Genomic DNA, 19,626 nt, shown 5'->3' with positions numbered 1-19,626 from the left:
GGCCGGGGAACGCCTGCGCCCACTGTAGCAAAGAGCAGAGCCCACCCTCACCTGTGTCAGTTTGCTGGACAACAAGGACTCAGCAACAGGCAAGTCACCGTTCCTTCTCAGTATCTGAAGCTTAGGCACTGTTGGGCAGGAGGCCACAGGAGTGGAACTCGCCTGAAAGTAGCTGGCACTGTGTGCTTTTATAGCCTCTGGCTCCTGACCTGGGCCATTGCTGTTGGTCTTTTCCCGCCGCTTAACTGAGAATGGCTGCCTGCAAATACCACCTGCTCCTGTGCACTTAGAAACCGCTGCCCCAGCTACCTTCACCTGCCCAGTACCTCCCTTGCCCAAGGTAAGTCTTGTCCCTGCCTGCCCACCGGAGGGACAAGTCTTGAGAGCAACAACACAATGGGAGAATTACAGTACAATTGGTGATGGAATGTTCCAGGGAAGGTAGGTAAGAATACAAAGGTGGGGATATGTTTTTTTGCAAAAGGCTTTTAAAAGTTAAGGTTATAAGAGTGAATTGAGATAAAACATCTCAACATTTTTAGAAGGAGCAAATTTCTTTCTCAAGCTTCATCACATGTTTAGGAGAATAGAAGGGAAAACTGAATTTCTGGCGGAACACCAGTTGGCCATTGCTCAGCTCTGCCAAACAACTGTGCATTCTACTTCATCCTCACTTTCAGTGCCTTCACAGTTATAGGGAAGGTGGTGCTGTAACACTATCCGTAATGCTCCATTACTCATTGCTCTATCAGAGTTTGATTGTTTTCAGGAGTTTCCCTTCCATCATTGATTGTTTTCAGAACTCAAGAAATGGGAAGAGGGGGTGGGGTGGGGAGGTCAGATTTATGTGGTCAAATACAAAGAAAATTCACAAAGACCAGGATGATTAAAAAAAACAACAGAAAAGAAAATAAGACCCAGAGTTTATTCAAAAGAGCAGCAATCAGAGAAGTTTCAGGGCTTGAAAGATATCTTGGTTAGGGGGTGGTTGAAGGGATGGGCTCACTCTCAGGAACTAGGAGGGTCTCAGAAGGAGCAGAGGCTGCTTGGCCAAGTCAATGAGAAAAACACCTGGGTCTTTAGACGCTTGCAATCCTGGTTCAGCTCATTACTTACACACCATGTCGTGATAGAGAAGGAAGAAAGGGAAATGTCACTAAGGCAGAGTGAAATTTAGAAGTAACTTTAAGCTAGGTAAGATAATGGGTTGTGTTAAATCACATGAGTTTGACCAAATTAGGACTTTCATTGCTTGGTTCATAAACAAATAAACTGTTTATAAATAAACTTATTTCTTATGCTTTCCTTTTTTTTTTTTTTTTTTTTTTTTTTTTTTTTGCTACACACTGCAGCATGTTCCTGGGCCAGGGATTGGACTTGCACCACAGCAGTGACCTGAGCTGCTGCAGGGGCAATGCCAGGCTCTTAACACACTGTGCCACAAAGTAATTCCTCCATTCTTAGCTTCATACTAAGTGAAGTTAGGCAGTAAAAGACAAACATCATATGTTATCACTTATATGTGGAATCTAAAAAAAAAAAAGATGCAAATGAACTTATTTGCAGAACAGAAACAGACTCACAGATTTTGAAAACCTTACTGTTAGCAAAGGAGACAGGGTCGGGGTGGGGGGGATTGGCTGTGGGGGTTGGGATTGACATTATACACACTGAGAAATATGGAAAGGTTGGCCAACAGTGACCTGCTGTATAGCACAGAGATCTCTATCCAATATTCTGTGATAATCTATGTGAAAAAAGAATCTGAAAGAGAATAGGTGTGTATATATGACTGAATTGCTTTGCCGTACAGCAGAAATTATCCCAACCTTGTAAATCAACTATGTGTCAATAAAACTTGAAAACAAAATATAACCAAAAAAAGAAATCTTGCCAACAAATAAGTAGGGGTATGTTCTTCCTATTGCTTTAGTGATGGCTTCTTGCTTTTATTTTTCTTTTTTCCCCATCCATTGGGCTTAAAGTGCCAGAACTAATAGAATGGAAATAATTTCAGAAATACACATGAAGTAAGAGAGTATGTGTTGATTTGTGTTTCACAGTATAGGTGTTTGTTCTTATTCTTTTTTTCTATTACATGTTGATATTTAGAGTCATGAAAGTAATACAGATTTTGTTTTCTCTATTCTGTAACTTCACATACATGGCTTTCAGTGTTGGTGAAATGCTCTCTATAAATCACAAAATGTTTTCTTAGTTTAAGCCAATGAACTAAATGTTGATCAGTGAATTTGCTTTTTCAGTAACCTCTGTGGACAGAAGAGTCTGAAGCAGAAGAACGTGGAGTGCTTAAGAATGCTGGGATCTGTAAATTGCTTTGTGAACACTGGAGGCTGCTCACCTAAAGCTCCATGACAGCGGTTGATGTTGGTGATGGGCAGGTTTTGACTCTTCCTCAATCTAAGAAGAAAGCTCTGAATAAAGGTATGTGAATTTTTGGTTAATAGTAGACAATATTAGAATGAGGTCTTGGAAATTTTCCTATCCTTTATTCTGTTTTCAAGTAAAAAGCAGACTGCAAGACTTAGTATTTGTCTGAAGGGTACCTTATTATGGGACAATTTGAATTTGCTTGGTCAGGATCTCTGCAAGTATTCACGAAATCATAGACTTGACAAGATTTCAGGGGCCTTCAAAATGTGAGCTAGGTAAGATAGGGTCTGGTCTCCAATAGAATCTCACCTTTCATTCCAAAAATCAAAGTAGCAAAAGTAACAGATTAACACACGCATGTGGAAAATGCCTTTTGCCCCACTTTCCCTTCATTTTTTTGAAAGACCAACATCTTTCAGATTATGAGGCCTCAGTACTTTATGAAAATGAAAATATGCATAAACCAGTATCTTGGCTGTCTGAAACAGGGAGTGCTATTAAATGCCTTTCAGAGAGAAAGGATAAAGGTCAGTACCTTGTATGTGTCTTTAGCTAGTTTTCTCAATACCTAATCTATCTTATCCAGGAAGAATCCAGAGCAAGGAACTAAATCAAGATTAGTGATGGTTTTAAGCTAGATGGTAGTTTGGAAGTTTAGAGAGTTTGACTCATATGGTTGCTATGAAGTATTTTATGAACTTCAGTGATAGGTTATAAAATCTTATAAACATCTATAGAAGCACTCTGGTCACCTTAAATTAGATAGTGAACTTTAATTAAAATTTTCCTACATTTTCTCTTAGACTTCCTGGTTGATTTCTTGGAATCCTGGCAGCTACTGAGGAACAGTTTTCCCAAGGCCATTTAAGAATCCAATCAGTAATTTTATCCTTATTCTGGTTACATTTCTGTTATAAACAGTTTATGCATTTATACACACAAAAGTCTATACATAAAAGACTCCATTCCTCATAAACTATTTTTGCCTTGTTCATAAGCCAAGACTGTGTACTGTTAAAGATCAGATAGTTCTCCAAAAAGCTTTGAATTTAAAGGGAAATAATTTTTCCATTAAACCTTTAAAAAATTCTCAAGCTACAATTCAACCTTAAGTTGAAAGAATGGCAAAATTTTATTTCACTCATTTTATCTTACTTTTCCTCTATGTAAAAAAAAGTCAAATAGAATTTATCTGGTGCAATTTTGCTTATTCTGGTAAGCTTACTTTAGAAGCATCACTTATGTTCCTATTCTCTATGCTACATTTCTGAGTTGTTCATTTACAATGCATCTGTGTTCTGACTTCTCACAATTTCTTTATGGAGCATGTTATTTTATTTCTAGATATATGATGATATTTAAATGCTTTAATCTTTCTATTTAAGCAGTAACTTTTTTTCTTCCGTGTTCTGTAGAGGAAATAAGCAGATTCTCATAGGTTGGAATGTTTGTATGTTATCTTCAAAGCATTCATGGTAAAAAGAAAGTGTTACCATCACAATTTTAGCAGCAGAATGTTTAAAATAACTAGGTCAACGAGACTACTTGTTATGAAGCCCACTAAGAGATAATCCCATCCTAAATTACTCAACATATAACTATATTCCTATTAAAAAAAAAGCGAAACTTAACAGAAGGTAAGATAAATACCTCTGAAACACGTCAGGTCCTAACAAATGCCAGTTAGTTTTTAACTTAGACTTTTAAATTACAAAAGGAAATTTTCTGAGAGCTTTCCATGTTTTATTTGAAAAACTTAAGTAGTTTTAGATTTTGTTTGATTTTTTTTTGGCTGTGCCCATGGCGTGTGGAAGTTCCTGGGCCACGAAGTTAAGAACCTGTGCCACAGCAGCAACCCAAGCCACTGCAATATCAGTATTGGATCCTTAACCCACTCCATTGCAGGGACACTCCCAGAATAGGTTGTTTGCAGTAGGTTTTTGTTTCCTAGATTCAGGAAATAGTTGGGAAAAAATAATAATTGCATAGCTGCCTTTTCACCAGCTGGGTCTCAGAAACAGTGCTTGGTCCTTACCAACCTTTATGTGCTGCTGCTGGGTAGATATTGAGGATGGATTGCGGCATAGAGAAGGAAGGGGATGCAACAACTTCTTTTCTTATTTCAGTCTTCTTAATTACCCATTAGGTACTCAATGACCAAGCCTTGTTTCCTCCCACGTGCAACACTCTGAAATAAAGCTGTAGAAGACAGCTCCTCCAGTAGTAACAAACTGATAGCCTATAGATCATATTGGAGTGTTTTTATTTTTATATTTTTTAACTTAACTTTGCTTTATTTCGAGCTTTTGTTTCTGTTTATTTTAAAGTAAACTTTGTGTCAAGTACATGTTATACTTTAATACAGAATAATATACAAATTGAAGTGTATAGCTCAAGGAATTTTGACAAAATCAATACTTTGGTATAACCAGTACCCAGTAATTATTGCCAACTGCCGAGACCAGTTCAGCAGGTGAGGGCTGAAGAATGGATGCTGTGGAACTTAAGGAAAAAGTTAACATAAAACAAGACAGAGAGACTTCTATCTTAATTAAAGGTGGGAACCAGGGGACTCAAGGTCTCAGGGACCAAGAGCCCCACCTCAAGAAACCACACTGCTTTCATTGTGCTCTTTAGGATTATGTCAAGTGAGGAGGGGACTATTGGTACAGGATGTGGTTTTTTATTATTATTATTATTTTAAAAGTCACATAGCCGGTAGCTGGTTAAGCTTTTATTTTGACCTTTAGGCATTTAACAATCATTAGCATTGAGGAAGCTTGGCATCGGCTATCTATGCATAGTATCTAGAGAATCACCAATGTGCTTCTGCAGACTGCGTGCCTAGGTTTGCACCTTGGTTCTGCTTGCTAATGCATATCCTGCTAAAGACCCCATAAACCCCTTGGGGCCATAAGGCTCATCTTTCTCTTATTCTTACGAGGACATATCATACCGTGCAAACAGTGGTATGCCTATCTGCACAGGTCTGGCATGCCTAGACCAACGCCTTATGTCCTCATTCAGCTGACCATATGAATAACTTATGCCTTTAGGTCTTTGTTCTTAAGCTTAAGTCATTTACCAGCACTGTGACTGTATTCCAAGCAGGAAATTGGGGTAATACAGTAAAGTAGGACAAGATGGAGTTTTCAGCATAGAAAATAGAAGCAAAGAGGCTAAGAAAATATTGTAGAAACATGTCTCCTGACAGCCAAGACTGACAAATTAGGAGATATACATAAACATCTAGATTCCTGATATCTTTTGAAAAAATTGGAAAATCTCACTATTTTGAGCCAGAAAACCACCAGCATCAGCTAAATTAGCTAAGCCGAGAAGAAGCTGTTTGTCTAAGTGGAGTTGTCCATTTTTTTTCCACAGTCCCTACCACTCCTTACTATCCCACTTTTAAAAACAAGTGTTGGTTGCTATTAATAAGTGCAAATTTAGAATGACTATAAAGTTATGATGAAGAGCCAACAAGAATATGAGGGGAATGCAGGAGCCAAAGGAATGTTATTAAAATGACAAGCATTTGAGCTGGATAAAAAGGGTTCTAAAAAGAATGCAGATGCTAATTTGTCAGCAGTTACATTAATTGGAACTGATTATGTCATTGAGAAAGTTGTCTGGAGCCAGAGTGGGGCTTACAAATACCAGCTTCCTGAATCACATGATGAACACTGGTCTACTGAAAAGTGTTAGGTTTTGCCAAACTATAGCTATTCTCAGACTGTGGTGTGTGCCTTTAATTCTGTAATTACATTTCAACTGCTTCAGATCTATGTTATGCCAATACTCAGGGCGCATATAGTTGCAGTCACAGTCTCCTAATGGTATCTATTTCCTGGAAATGAATTAGCTACCTATCTTTAGTTTAACTCTGACTGATGACCAGAGTACCATTATTAGTTGGCTGCTTGCTAAATACTAATTCTAGATGTAGTATTGAGTATTGTTTGACTACTCAATAATACCTCCTGCACCCCTCCTCCTTCCTTCTAATAGGGATTTTTGTTCAAATAGTTTAACCTCTTTCACATAGCCATTTGCTTTCATAATCCAATTATGATAATCCCACTCTCTCTGGATCTTTATATATATGTTTATATTTTAGCAATAGGTATGATGCATTTCTGGTCAATCCAAGAAGCAAAATATTCTGGGGAATTTAGGGAAAATTTTTGTCATTATTAAAAATAGATGCAAAAATATATTATTAGATATTATTTTTACTGGCTATTTCCTTGTCTAGTTATGACATAAGGTAGTTAGCCTGTGGACAAGCCCACATTCTGAAGAATGCTGTATGGAAATATGGAAAGATCCTTAGTCCTTGATATTGTTGAGGCATTGAATTAAGCAACCCTGAAGCTGCCTGACCTTCTAATTTCTTATATAAAATAATGAATTTCATAAGGTTTTAACTAATTAGGCCAGGATTTTCTGTTTCTTGTAGCTGAAATCTTCCTAATTAATACACTGGGGGAAATACTTCATTAGTGAATGATTTATAGTTAAAGGATTTGTCAGATTAAGTAGAAAGGTCTTTATCTTAGCTGTCTCACAAAACAAATTATCCTTATTTAATGATGGTTAAAAGATAAAAATAGGGTCAATAAGGTATAAATAAAATATGTATAAAGATGTGGCAGTAGCCTAGACTGGGAGTCAGAGCCTATTCTAAAAAATTCATTCAGATTGAGAATTGTAGATATAAATGTTCCCTCTAAGATTGTTCAGATAGTTTGTATAGATTGTGCTTCTGATGAATTTTGAGTGCTTTCATGTTTCTTAAATTGCTGAACCTGAATTATTAATGATATGTTAGTTCAACCAACTCCTCTTATCTACTCATCATTAGTGACAAGTCTCTGTTGAACTCAGCTTCAATAAAATTTGAACATTAATTAAAGGTTTCTATGAACTAAGCTTCTTTTATTAGATTTGTTTAAAATCTCAGTATATCATAAGGTTTGAATATCAAATAAAGAGACTTGATCCCTGACTGCATATTTAGAAATACTTAATGTGGTTAGTTCAAATTTATGGCCAAAGAGACCTTCATCATGATCAGTTTGTCATTCCTTCAGAGGCAAGAGCCTGTATCCCTGGTAGTCTAGTGGCTAGGATTGTGTGTGTGTTTATAAAATCTATTGATGGGTAGGTAGATAGATCTACATATATCTCTTCTTAGCTGACCTTCTCTTTTCTCTCCTCGTTCTGCTCATGAAAAAGGATTTAGGATACCATTACATCACTTGACGTAAACTTTGTTTGTTTATTTATTTATTTATTTTATGACTGCACTGTGGCATATGGAATTAAGTTCCCAGGCTAGGGGTCCAATTGGAGCTACAGCTGCCAGCATATGCCACAGCAACAGCAATGCCAGATCCAAGCTGCCTCTGTGACCAACACCGCAGCTCCTGGCAATGCTGGATTCTTAACCCACTGAGCGAGGCCAGGAATAGAACCTGCATTCTCATGGGTACTAGTCAGATTTGTTTCCACTGAGCAACAATGGGAACTCCTTACATAAACTTTTTATTGTAAGTTAGAAATTATTAAGGAGAAACAGAAATGTATTGTAGGCCAAGTTAGATAAGTAACAGTAACTTCTCCAAAGTCACAGGTGCTGGAACATATAAATAGATCTATACAGCTTTGGGGAGAGTTAGTGGGGAGGGGAAAGTATTGCCTAAGCAATAATGTGCCACTAGCCTGGACCAAAGCTGTAGATTGTGGCTGGTGGGCCAGATCCAGCCTGCTGCCTGTTTTTGTGTGGCCCATAAGCTGAGAAATGTTTTAACATTTTTAAATGTTTAAAAAAAACCTTAAAGGATGTTTTGTAAGTAAATTATATGAAATTAAAATTTAAGTTCTCTTAAATAGTTTAATTGGTTTAGAATCATGCCCATTTATTTACATATTGTTTATGGCTGTCCTTGAATTACGAAGGCAAAGAGTTGAACGGGTGAAATAGAGACACACATCCAAAGGTTAAAATATTTACTATTTGGCCCTTTACAGAAAATTTCTTGACTCCTGGCCTTGACCAGTGCATCTCAACCTTAATGAGCATGCAAATCACTTGGGAATCTTGTGAAAAATGTGCAGATTCTGGTTCAGTAGGTCTGGGGAGCCTGAGTGTCTATATTTCTGAGAAGCCGAGGACCACACTTGGAGTATCAAGGGCCTGGTGCAAGATCAGAAGATTTATTCTTTAAAGGTCCAAGTGATAACTATTTTAGAATCTGCAATCTATATAGTCTTTTTTTTTTTTTTCTTCAAAGAGCAGGAGTGACTGTTCCAATAAACGATTATTTACAGACGCAGACCTTGAATTGTACTTGGCCCACAGGCTTTGTTTGCCAGTCACTGGCTTAGACTTAAGCAATAGGTGTAGTCCTACCCTTAATGTGCTTCCTAGTTCTATCACCCACCCCAGTAATAATGATGATGAAGATAACAGTTAACTTTTATTGGGTGGTTATTATATGCCAGGCTCTATCTTAAGCACTCTGAGCCTTCTCTTATTTAATCCTCACAACAAATCCTGGGAAGCACATACTGTCATTATCCTGGCTTACAAATAAATGAAGAGACTGAACTTTAGAAAAAAATAACTTACCCAAAGCTACCACTGCAAACTAGTGGTAGACCCGGAATAAAACATAACCCATGATTATTTCAGGTCTGTTGGATTACCGGATTACTGAGTAGAACATGGACTCTCATAAGAGTTCCACAAGTTGGAGAAGTAGACTGTGATTATACTGGCTTCCTTCTTTGTAGGGTCTTGTGCTCATAGACCTGAACAATAAAATATGAGACATCTATTTAAAGCCAACAGTAAATGCAGTGGTCAGTAAACTGGATGTTTGGTTCAGGGAGGGCAGAACTTTAATTTACGGCACATGTAGCAGCTGCACTGCACATTCTTGAAGTTAGGCTCAGAGAGATCTCAGAAAACATACTGTGTTTTGGATTTTCTATGCTCCAAGAGTGAAATTGTTTTACTTTGTAATGTGTTATTTTAAGCAACAAATGGTAGGTCTTTCTGCCTTTTTTGTGTACTTGGGAATTTTCTTATATAATGGATGTCCCTTGTAATAACCACAGTGACTGAAATTACATTTCTCTTTCCAAATTCTTCTAGTTCCTGCCCCCTCTTCTTAGACTTCTTAGCTTGCTAGGGAGTAGACCTCAATCCTGGCATAGAATATAATATTAGTTTTATTTGTCTTTACACTTATTTTTGTGTAAATTAATATTTCTAGGTGGAAGGCACATATCAGCATAATTATGTCATAATAAATTAATAGACCACTAAGAGCAAATATGTTATAAATAAAAATGCTTTGAGAAAAATCTTCTAGAGTCTTAGACACAATATCTTTAGATTACAGATAACATAAAAGTGAGTAATTGTGTCATTTTTATGAATCATCTATTAAAAAACCTTTATATCACTGCCTTGATGGTTAAAAATAATTTAGTTTTATGAGCAATCAATGTAGGGCAAGGAGGAACATAGCAAAGTTTTCTAAGTACTAAGAATCTATCATTTTAAGTTTTTATATGGGGAAGGAGGTTGAAGCATGACACTAAAATATGAAATCACATAAAATCATAGATTCTTATAGCCAGAACTTGATGATGTGCTTTAGCCATCTATATATATAGATATATATATCTATATTTATAGATATATATCTCTCTCCCTATTTTTCTATGTAAGTCCAAGTTGATTAAATGAAATTCTTAAGTTATTTGTTTCTTCAACACAAATATATTGGAGGTTTTTCTCCCTGAGTCTGGGAATGTATGGTTAATTTACTAGGCCTTAGCTTAAAACAACAGTGATTTATTTTCTCACAGTTCTGGAGGCTAGAACTCTGCAAGGCGTTAGACATGTGCAGGCCCTTGGGAAGTATCCTTCTGCGCCTCTTCTTAGCTTCTGATGGAGGCCAGCAGTCCTTGGCATTCCTCGGCTTGTAGATGTCACTCCAGTCTCTACCTCCATCTTCACATGGTGTTTTCTCCATTCCTGTGTCTTCACATTGTGGCCTTCTTCTAAGGACAACAGTCGTATTGGTTTGGAGCCAACCCTACTCCAGTATTATCTCAACTAATTATATCTGCTGTAACCCTATTTCCAAATAAGACCACATTTAGAGGTTCTGGATATTAGGACTTAAATATATATATATATATATATATATATATATATATATATATTTTTTTTTTTTTTTTTGTCTTTTTGTCTTTTTTGTTGTTGTTTGTTGTTGTTGCTATTTCTTGGGCCACTTCCGCGGCATATGGAGGTTCCCAGGCTAGGGGTTGAATCGGAGCTGTAGCCACCGGCCCACGCCAGAGCCACAGCAACGCGGGATCCGAGCCGCGTCTGCAACCTACACTACAGCTCACGGCAACGCCGGATCGTTAACCCACTGAGCAAGGGCAGGGACCGAACCCGCAACCTCATGGTTCCTAGTCGGATTCGTTAACCACTGCGCCACGACGGGAACTCCTAAATATATATGTTTTGAGGGGGCACAATTCAGTCCATAATATGAGGATGCAAGGACATTATTGTTCCCCATACAAATCTTGCAGTGTAGGGGAGAAGGTATATATAGATCTTGGAAGACACATGTAGTGCAAATGCTCAAAATACTGTAAAATTACTTTGGTGGGAGCAACTGCCTTTTTCTAAGTGGAATGGTAGAGGTAAGCTTTTTAAGCAAGTTGCCATTTGAACCAGGCTTTGAGGGACAGATAGGAATTCATTGAAAAAGGAATGCCAGGGGGAAGAGACACATCAAGCAAATAGTTTTGGGTAAAGGGATGGAAATAAGAGTGAATAACATGTTTATTTGCTGTGATTAATACTAGTTACTCTTTATTGAGTAAATGTGTCCTTTAGTGTTAACAGCAACCCCTTGATACCCATTTTGCAGATGGTAAAACTGAAATTTAAGGAAATTAAGCACTTTGTCTCTAGCTCACACATCTAGAAGGTAGTACCTCTGGGATGAGAACTGAGACAGTCTGAACACAGAGTTTGTGTTTTAGCCATTGTATTAAAAATTACAATTTAGGGTATTTAGGAGTATATGAGGGATGGTAAAAGACAAGGCTGAAAAAATAGGTTAAAGATTAATTATGAAGAAATTTATCACTTGATTTACATAATGGAAAATTGATTTACTTAATAGAGTTTGAACTTTAAGTACTATAGGCAATTGAACAATTGGCTAAAGCTTGAAGGAAACCCATCTAATGACCAGATTCCTGAAGAGTGGAGGGCAGGTTGGGAGAGAGGGAAATTGAAGGCCCAGAGGCTTGAGAGGAGGCTATGGCTGCTGGCCATGTTATAAATAATGAAGGTTGGAACTAGACAGAAATAATGGAGTGAGTGCAGTAATAATTGACAAGAAAGACTTGTCGGTTAAAATTAGTCACATGTTAAAGCTAAAGTCAGTCAACTCTGTTGCATAGCTATTCCTTCCCCTTTACCTCAAGTGATAAAAGTAGAGATGTCTCAGCTCAAGTGATTAAAGCATTAATTTCAATCCATAACCCTAACATTGGAAAGAGTCTGGTTAGTACGGGAATTCCTGTCGTGGCACAGCGGAAACAAATCTGACTAGGAACTATGAGGTTACAGCTTTGATCCCTGGCCTCGCTCAGAGGGTTAAGGATCCAGCCTTGCCGTGAGCTGTGGTGTAGGTCACAGACGTGGCTTGGATCTGGTGTTGCTGTGGCTGTGGCATAGGCTGGCACCTGTAGCTCCGATTAGACCCCTAGCCTGGAAACCTCCATATGCCATGGGCGCGGCCCTCAAAAAGACAAAAGACAAAAAAAAAAAAAAAAGTCTAGTAAGTATAAATGCTGCTTAGCTAATTACTAATGATAGTGCTCTTTAAACAGTTATGTTATAAAAGACATTAAAATATTTTTTAAAATTCCAAAGACTGAGTTAACATATTTTAAAACAAACTACATAAAAATGGCAGAAAATATTCTGCCAAAATGCTTTGATGCTATCTCATATGTCTTTAAGTTGTAGCTAATGCCTTTGGGTTAAATTCACCCAAGTGTTACTATAGGTATAGCCAATCTTTTATAGCTCAGGTTATTCAACTAAAGTCCGGTTATGTCAAAAAAAAAAAACTGTTATGTCTTAATGATAGTTTTAATTTATTTCCAAGTTAATGTGTCAGCATTTACCATTAATTTGAAAGCAAAGCATTAATCAAGGGTCCCAGGTTGCCTTTGTGTGGGACAGAGGAGACCAAGTCTATCTCTCCTTGTGATTTATGCCCCTCATATGAGAAGCTGACCAAGCAATAATGAATATCCAACAGGATATTTTTGGAATTTCAAAAGAAGACATCCATTACCGGAGGAAAATTTATTAAAATAAACTGCATTTCCCTTAAGTGAATTTCCTTTATTTTGAGGAATTATTTTATGCAGGTGTCAGGTGCCACCTCAAACCACACATTGTAACCTGCTCATTGTTAGTGAAGTTTGACTTGTCTGTGTGTACTTGGAAGCCTTCCAAAAGCATTGGCCGGGGCCATATGATACAGCTGCCACTAGTCAGACAAAAGCAAACAAATAATGTTTGTGAATCCTTTTTTCTACCTTTAGCTGGTAACTTGAAAGTATACTATCATGTATTTGGGGAAAATAAGACATAAGCTGACCTATTCATATTCCCACTAAATAAAAGTCTAATAAATAATGAAAAGAATGCTAAAAATCCTATTTGAATTGGTTATATATTGCACAGTGGAAACTGAATTTGCCTGAAAATGGCAAACATTATTGTTCTAGTGTTCTTCCAGATGCCTCAGTGCAAAAAAACCAAACCTAAATTGTGTAGAAATTGTATATCTTTTTGTGATTGACCCTCAGCTTGATATTTTGCATAAATGCTAGATAAAAGAATTCTTAGAATATTAATTTAAAACGTTGAGACTAAATTAGAATTCAGTATTGTAATATTTGAAACAAACAGCCATTAAGGGGCTTAAAGTTCTTGTATTTCATCACTTCTGAGAGACCATTCTTTTATAAATTAGTGTTCTATAAAACAGAAGCCCAAAGAACAGGGAGGTGAAGAAGAAAAATGGAAAAATAGGAGGAATCATTCTTCTTTATTCAAAGGCATACACAAAGAAAAATATTAAGGATGAAGAGTGATACAAAATGCTGACAGTGCACACTTACTGGCATTACCTGAGCAGCATATTAATGATGTGATTTTTAGATTACTAATAAAATATGTAATACAAAAGAAGGAAAAAAATCACCAACCTTTTTCTCAGTATCCAGACTACCACTGCTAATGTGAAGAAAGACTCTGCATTATGTAATGTTCTGATGGACTTTCTGTAGCTTAGGTCTGTGGGTATATCTTGAACTATCGGAAGGTAAAAATGACTGGGGGGACCTCTTTCTTTGCTTAACAAAATTCCTGGTACCTGACAAAATTTCAGGGAATCAGCCTGGTATCAGACGGTTGATTGGAGTCTGCGATAGTTTTTTCATAATGAAGAATGCAAACACATGCTGAGAATGATCATATAGGTGTGTGCTCCTCAGGGATATGCCATCTGCCCAGAGTTTCCTAGCAGTTTAAAAATGGGTCTAGATGAGGGAGCTGGACCTAGGGCCCAGAACGAAAGGGAGAGCTAGGGCTAAAGCACTTTCTGAGACCATCAGCTCTCAGATCCTGGGGAAGGGGATGGACAGGGTTAGTTCTATTTGGCCTACTCAGAGGTTCACTTCAGTCTGAGCTAGACCCCCTCATACCTGGACACTCTGGGGTTTTAGTTTTATAAAGCCCATGGCCTTAAATTATTTAGAATCAAGGGCATATGAGCAGGAAACCTCTGCATTTCAGTCCTTCTCTGTTCAACTGCCATTTGCTCAGAGAGAATGTACACTGCATGTACCACAGCAGTGTACATGACACTTGGCTACTGCCTTCACAGGTGATAAACAGTGGTCAACACAACCAGGTTCACATTAACCAGTTTATATTCTATCCTAATGGATTCTTAAATAATTGTATATTGGTCAAGTTCATGAACATCACTGGTGCACAGAAAGCAGGGAGTTCCTGTCGTGGCTCAGTGATTAATGAACCCGACTAGGACCCATGAGGTTGTGGGTTCGATCCCCAGCCTCGCTCAGAGGTTAAGGATCTGGCGTTACCTTGAGCTGTGGTGTAGGTCGCAGAAGTGACTCAGATCCTGCATTGCTGTGGCTCTGGCGTAGGCTGGCGGCTACAGCTCTGATTCAACCCCTAGCCTGGGAATCTCCGTATGCCATAGTGTGGCCCTGAAAAGCAAAAAAACAAACAAAAAACAAACCAAAAAACAGAAAGCAGCAGTTTTTCCAGTATCTTGTATGTGTTAAGAAAAGCCTGTTTGCCATTTATAACCTTTTAGAGTTAAAGTCATTGAAGAAATTAACAAATTAAAGAAAATTAATAATGTTAAAAACTATAATTTTATAAAAAGACTTTATTTTAAAAGAAACCAGTATAGATACCAGTGCTTTAGAGGGGTTGAGTCTGATTCTGCTGCCATAAATTTGGTTTTGAGCTTAGATCATTTGTTTCAAGCAGTTATTTAAAATGAGACAACACTTAGAAAAAGATACTAAGACTGATGGGTAAAGTTTCTGAAAACCATAGAGTAAGACAATTTATTGAGCAGAATAAATAGCGGGAATTTGGAATGATCTTTTTGACTCTATAATAAGTGACAGAGAAAAAGGAACCCACCAATTTTCCAGATGTTTGGAATGAAAAAACACTTTCTGGGATTCACACTTCATATCAGAGTAGTTTAACCAGCAAAGGCTGAAGTGATTAAATATGAAACCACGAAGCTGAAGCACAGAAAACTGGTCAAATGTTTCTGGAATGAGCCTTTGGCTGTAGTAGTTATTTCTGTACTGTTGGTCAGTGATGAAATGTGCTATAATCAGCCTGCTAAATTATCCAGAGGAAGGTTTACTTTGGTGGTTTTAAGGTATCTTCTTTCAGAATTTTGATGTGGCAGCATATCCCTTAACAGCTCATTTCCTGAGGGATACTAAGCAAGGGCCAAACCCAGGAAAAAAACGTTTAAGATCTTTCACCTCACTGTGAACTCTTTCCATGTTTAAACAAAGAAGACACTCTCATAATCTGGTTTATATTGAGCCCTGCTGCAAAGGTGCTAAGTATTTATTATACAGAGATCCAGGGCTCATTTTGCACCAGAGAAATAGGAGATGTCTTTACCAGCATTGTGCTTTCCCAAAATGTGAAACTAAAGCCAAAATGTATAAGACAATTTTGTGTTCTATAAAAATTTAGTTGGAAAAAATTTTAGTAGCTTGTGTGCAAACATATTAGTATCTTTTTATTGTCCATTAGGAATTTACAAGAGCTCATGTCTCAATCGTTATAGTGTGGTGTCTCTTCAGATCTCAGTCTGGTCATTACTCCATCCAGGAAGTCCTCCCTGACCACAGCAGTTGCCAAATAACGTTGGGCCTTGGGAAGCTGTCTTCTCTTCTCCTCCTCCTCAGGGAGTTTTACATTTACATTTACTCTAATTTCTATTGATTTGACTACAGTTGACCTTTGAACAACATGGGTTTGAACTTACAAGGGTCCAGTTACATGCATACTTTTTTTCACTTAGTATGTACTACAGTACTGCAAGATCCACAGTTGTGTTGAATCTGGAGGTGGAACCATGGATACAGAGGGCTTACTATAAAGTCATAGATGAATTTTTGACAGCTCAGGGGTTGACTCCTCTAACCCCTGCATTGTTCAAGGGTCAACTGTATTGTCTTCTGACTTTTTTGGTCTTTCTTCAACAGAATAGTGCTAAATGGCTAATAATGTAAATACTTTTTTTCACATACAAAATTACTCAGACAAATATATTCTGAGGATGTCACATTGCAGAATCAGTAGAGCTAAATGCTCAAAACAGAAGAGGGACAGCAGGAGAGGATTGGAGTTCATAGACTCACTACCTGAATGTGTCTGAATAAAGTGAAGGTATACTTTTGAAAGTCATCATTCCATACTTTAAAATAAAATTTAATACTTTAAAATATTTACACATAAGCCTAACCTAATATGATTTGGTTGGCCTGTATTCCTTGAATTTAATAGTACTGATTCCTGAAATTCTGAAATTACTGGTTTAAAAAATATAATGTTTCAGAGAGCTTTTTTTGTCAAAGCTTTATTATATAATAGGTTTTATTTTCCTTGGCATTTTATGAAAAAGTCAAAGAATAGTTCTGACCAGTGGTGTACTAGTAAATGTTCATTAACTAGCTCTCAGTCTTGGGGTGTGGTGGGCGAGTCATGATCCGTAGCATTTGACAATTAACATGGTGTAAATACTCCCACATGGCCAATTTCAAACTACCAATGGGGCCGTCGATGGACTTTAAAACCTCCTGAAAGTTTAATATTTGGCTCTTAAAGACGGGATGAACCAGCTGTGGCATGCTGGCTAAGACTAAATTTGTACTGACCATAAAATAATCCTCATAACTTAAGAGATTGTTAAATGAATTACCAAGTGTGGACATGGAATCTTAAACACTCTGCTTTGTGATCCTTCAAATACCTATAGAGGAAGTGAAAACATAATAGGGATAAGAATGGGATAATTTTACTTGTGGATGAAAACCGGCACCTGCCATGTCAGTAAACAAAGGATGTTGGAGCTGTCAAGCCATCAGCCATTGCAGCCAGCCCTGACTTTGAACCCTGGGGATTCATGGTGGAAAAAAATAGGTTACTGGCCCTAGACAAAGTGCGCTCAAAGGAACGATTTCAGTGAACCCAGACTCTTGCATCTTCCCATACACAGAAAAGTGCTGAATTCATTAATTTGAAGTGTTTTGTATTAACAGTAGTCATTTGATGGTCTGACAACCTAGTTTTTGTTGCAAAAATCCTATGTAGTCTGGCTTCTTCTTTATCTCTTTAGAGCAGTTCCTCAGAGCTATCTGAGAGGCTGACTCCTGGGCTTAAGTTCTCAGAAAATCTGCTGAATAAAACATAATTCTCAACTTTTAGGTTGTGCATTTTTCTTCAGGTGACATACCGTGTTTGCTGTATCTAGAATTTTACATCACATATTCAAAAAACTATATTAAAATTGAATGAACAGTTCTTTAGGACTTTGAGATAAATATTAAATGTTTCTAAAATACAAAGATTTTAGTGCTACTTATGCATGTTGTTGGAAGTATAATATCAGTAAATGGCCATGAATAAACAATTTACTGCTAGTCACTAAACCTCTTCCTTGTATAACTTTTAAATTTATATCCCTCCATTATTTCCTTTTTGGTGTACTTTTTCCTCAAATCATTTTCTCTGCATCAATGCCAGTTTATTTCACCAAAACAAATATCCTTTTGAAAGCTCTTTGTCAGCTAAAACAGTTTACAGTATATAACTAAAATGATTGTTTTTCTCCTTCAACACCACTCTTAAAAAGAAACATTGCCAATCCTGTGCCAGAGTTTGGGGAATTTTTTGAAAAATAACCTCTGAATAATCCCACCCTACCTAAACATGAAAATAATTTAGGGAAAAGAGGTTTAATCTGTCAGAATTAAAAGTTATAAGTAAAAGTGTCTTAACTTGATTCCATCCTTTCAGCAGCTCAGGCCTGGGACTCAGAAGGTCTGTGTTGACTAAATTCACGACTCATGAGATTTTTTTTTTTTTTTTTTCCAATTGGCAGCTGATAAGAAATGCTTTCACAATAAATGTATTCTAACATAGTCCTTGGGTGTGATTTTTTTTTTAATAGAAATAGATTTACCAAAGACCAATCTTTTTTTTTAAGTTCTTACTATTTTTAGCTTGCCAAATCTTTTCTCATCTACTCTTGTTTGCTCTAAGAGAGGCAAAACGGTGATAGGAGAAAAATAACGAGGTAGTTATAAAATACTTGTGACAGAGGAAACTTAGAAAAATGACACTTTTCTTTAGCTCTTCCAAAGGTGCTCAGTTAGGTAAAGCAAGTTGAGTGAATTAATTTTTAAATTTATTTTGTAAAATCCTGAGAACTCTCCCTTCCCCCAGGAACTTAATACTGGCAGAAAGACTGTCTTTAAACACACTATGAGTGGTCATTTTTCTTTCTACCTACAAGGAAATTATTGTCCATGCTCTTAATCCTTCTGCACTGGCTGTTTGTCAGTTGGAAACATTGATAGCTCTCATTAGTGAGTAGGTGTTAAAATAGCACATTTGTTAAAAAGAAATACAAGTAGATAAACATTTCAAAGAGGTCAGCCAGTCACACAATGCACTGTTGGGAAATTTCCATTCACTTTTATTTTTGTTTCTATATATATAGAGATTACTCTGATTCTTCAGGGAACTATTTTTTAAATTACTCTATAAAACGAAATAAAGCACTTCTGTAGTTACTTTTGTAGAAAAGAGAAAAAACCTATTTCTCGGTGGATCTTGGAGGGAGACCATGGCACAACATAAAATTGTTTAAAAGGAAAAAAGGTGGGATGAGCTGGTACACTAAACTACCAAAAAAGTCTTCATCCTGTGTTTTCTAGCAGAAAAAAAATCTTTTGGAGGATTTTCTTATCCTTGGAGGCACAAGCACAAGTGTTCAGTGTTCAGTGAGCTTTTCTTTTTTCCACGGGTTGAGAATCTAGGGTTTTAACTTAAGCTGTGCCCTTCCTACAGTCTGCCTTCTCCCCACTCCCCCAAAACAGTAAACAAACAACCTACCCATCTAGGAAGATGACTAATCAGGTGGTTAGCAGGCTATATGATTATGTATGTAATTTTGTCCCCCTTTAATTTTCTTCCCAGATTTCCTTGAGTAGCATCTCTCATTATTCTGTGAAGCCTTTTGATTTTCTGCTTCTCACTGGAGTGTCATTAATTAGAGAAATATAATGTCAGTTGATACAGGTTTGATCCTACTTACCCATATCTGCATTATGCAACAGAATTTCCGAAGATGAGCAGACTTCCTTCTTCCTCCCAGTAAAGTATGTAAAACCAAAACTACTTGTGTCTTCTACTTCCTAGCCTCTTGCTCACCATGAATGAGAGGATAAAGATATAAAAAGGACACTCAACTCCTAAGAGATTATTAGTCCTTGATCCAGCTTTTGCATGCTTTGAAAGGAAAA

General features: G+C 37.1%; 1 long non-coding RNA gene across 1 annotated transcript; it reads left to right on the top strand.

The window, feature by feature from the left end:
• Positions 59–4,114, top strand: LOC106504732. Its single transcript, XR_002346819.1, has 3 exons — positions 59–340; positions 2,265–2,445; positions 3,198–4,114. It is a non-coding gene; the product is annotated as an uncharacterized LOC106504732 (long non-coding RNA).

The sequence above is a fragment of the Sus scrofa genome, chromosome 8 (assembly GCF_000003025.6).
Source record: "Sus scrofa isolate TJ Tabasco breed Duroc chromosome 8, Sscrofa11.1, whole genome shotgun sequence".
Taxonomy (NCBI): Eukaryota; Metazoa; Chordata; class Mammalia; order Artiodactyla; family Suidae; genus Sus; species Sus scrofa.
This window is presented reverse-complemented; position numbering and strand designations above follow the sequence as displayed.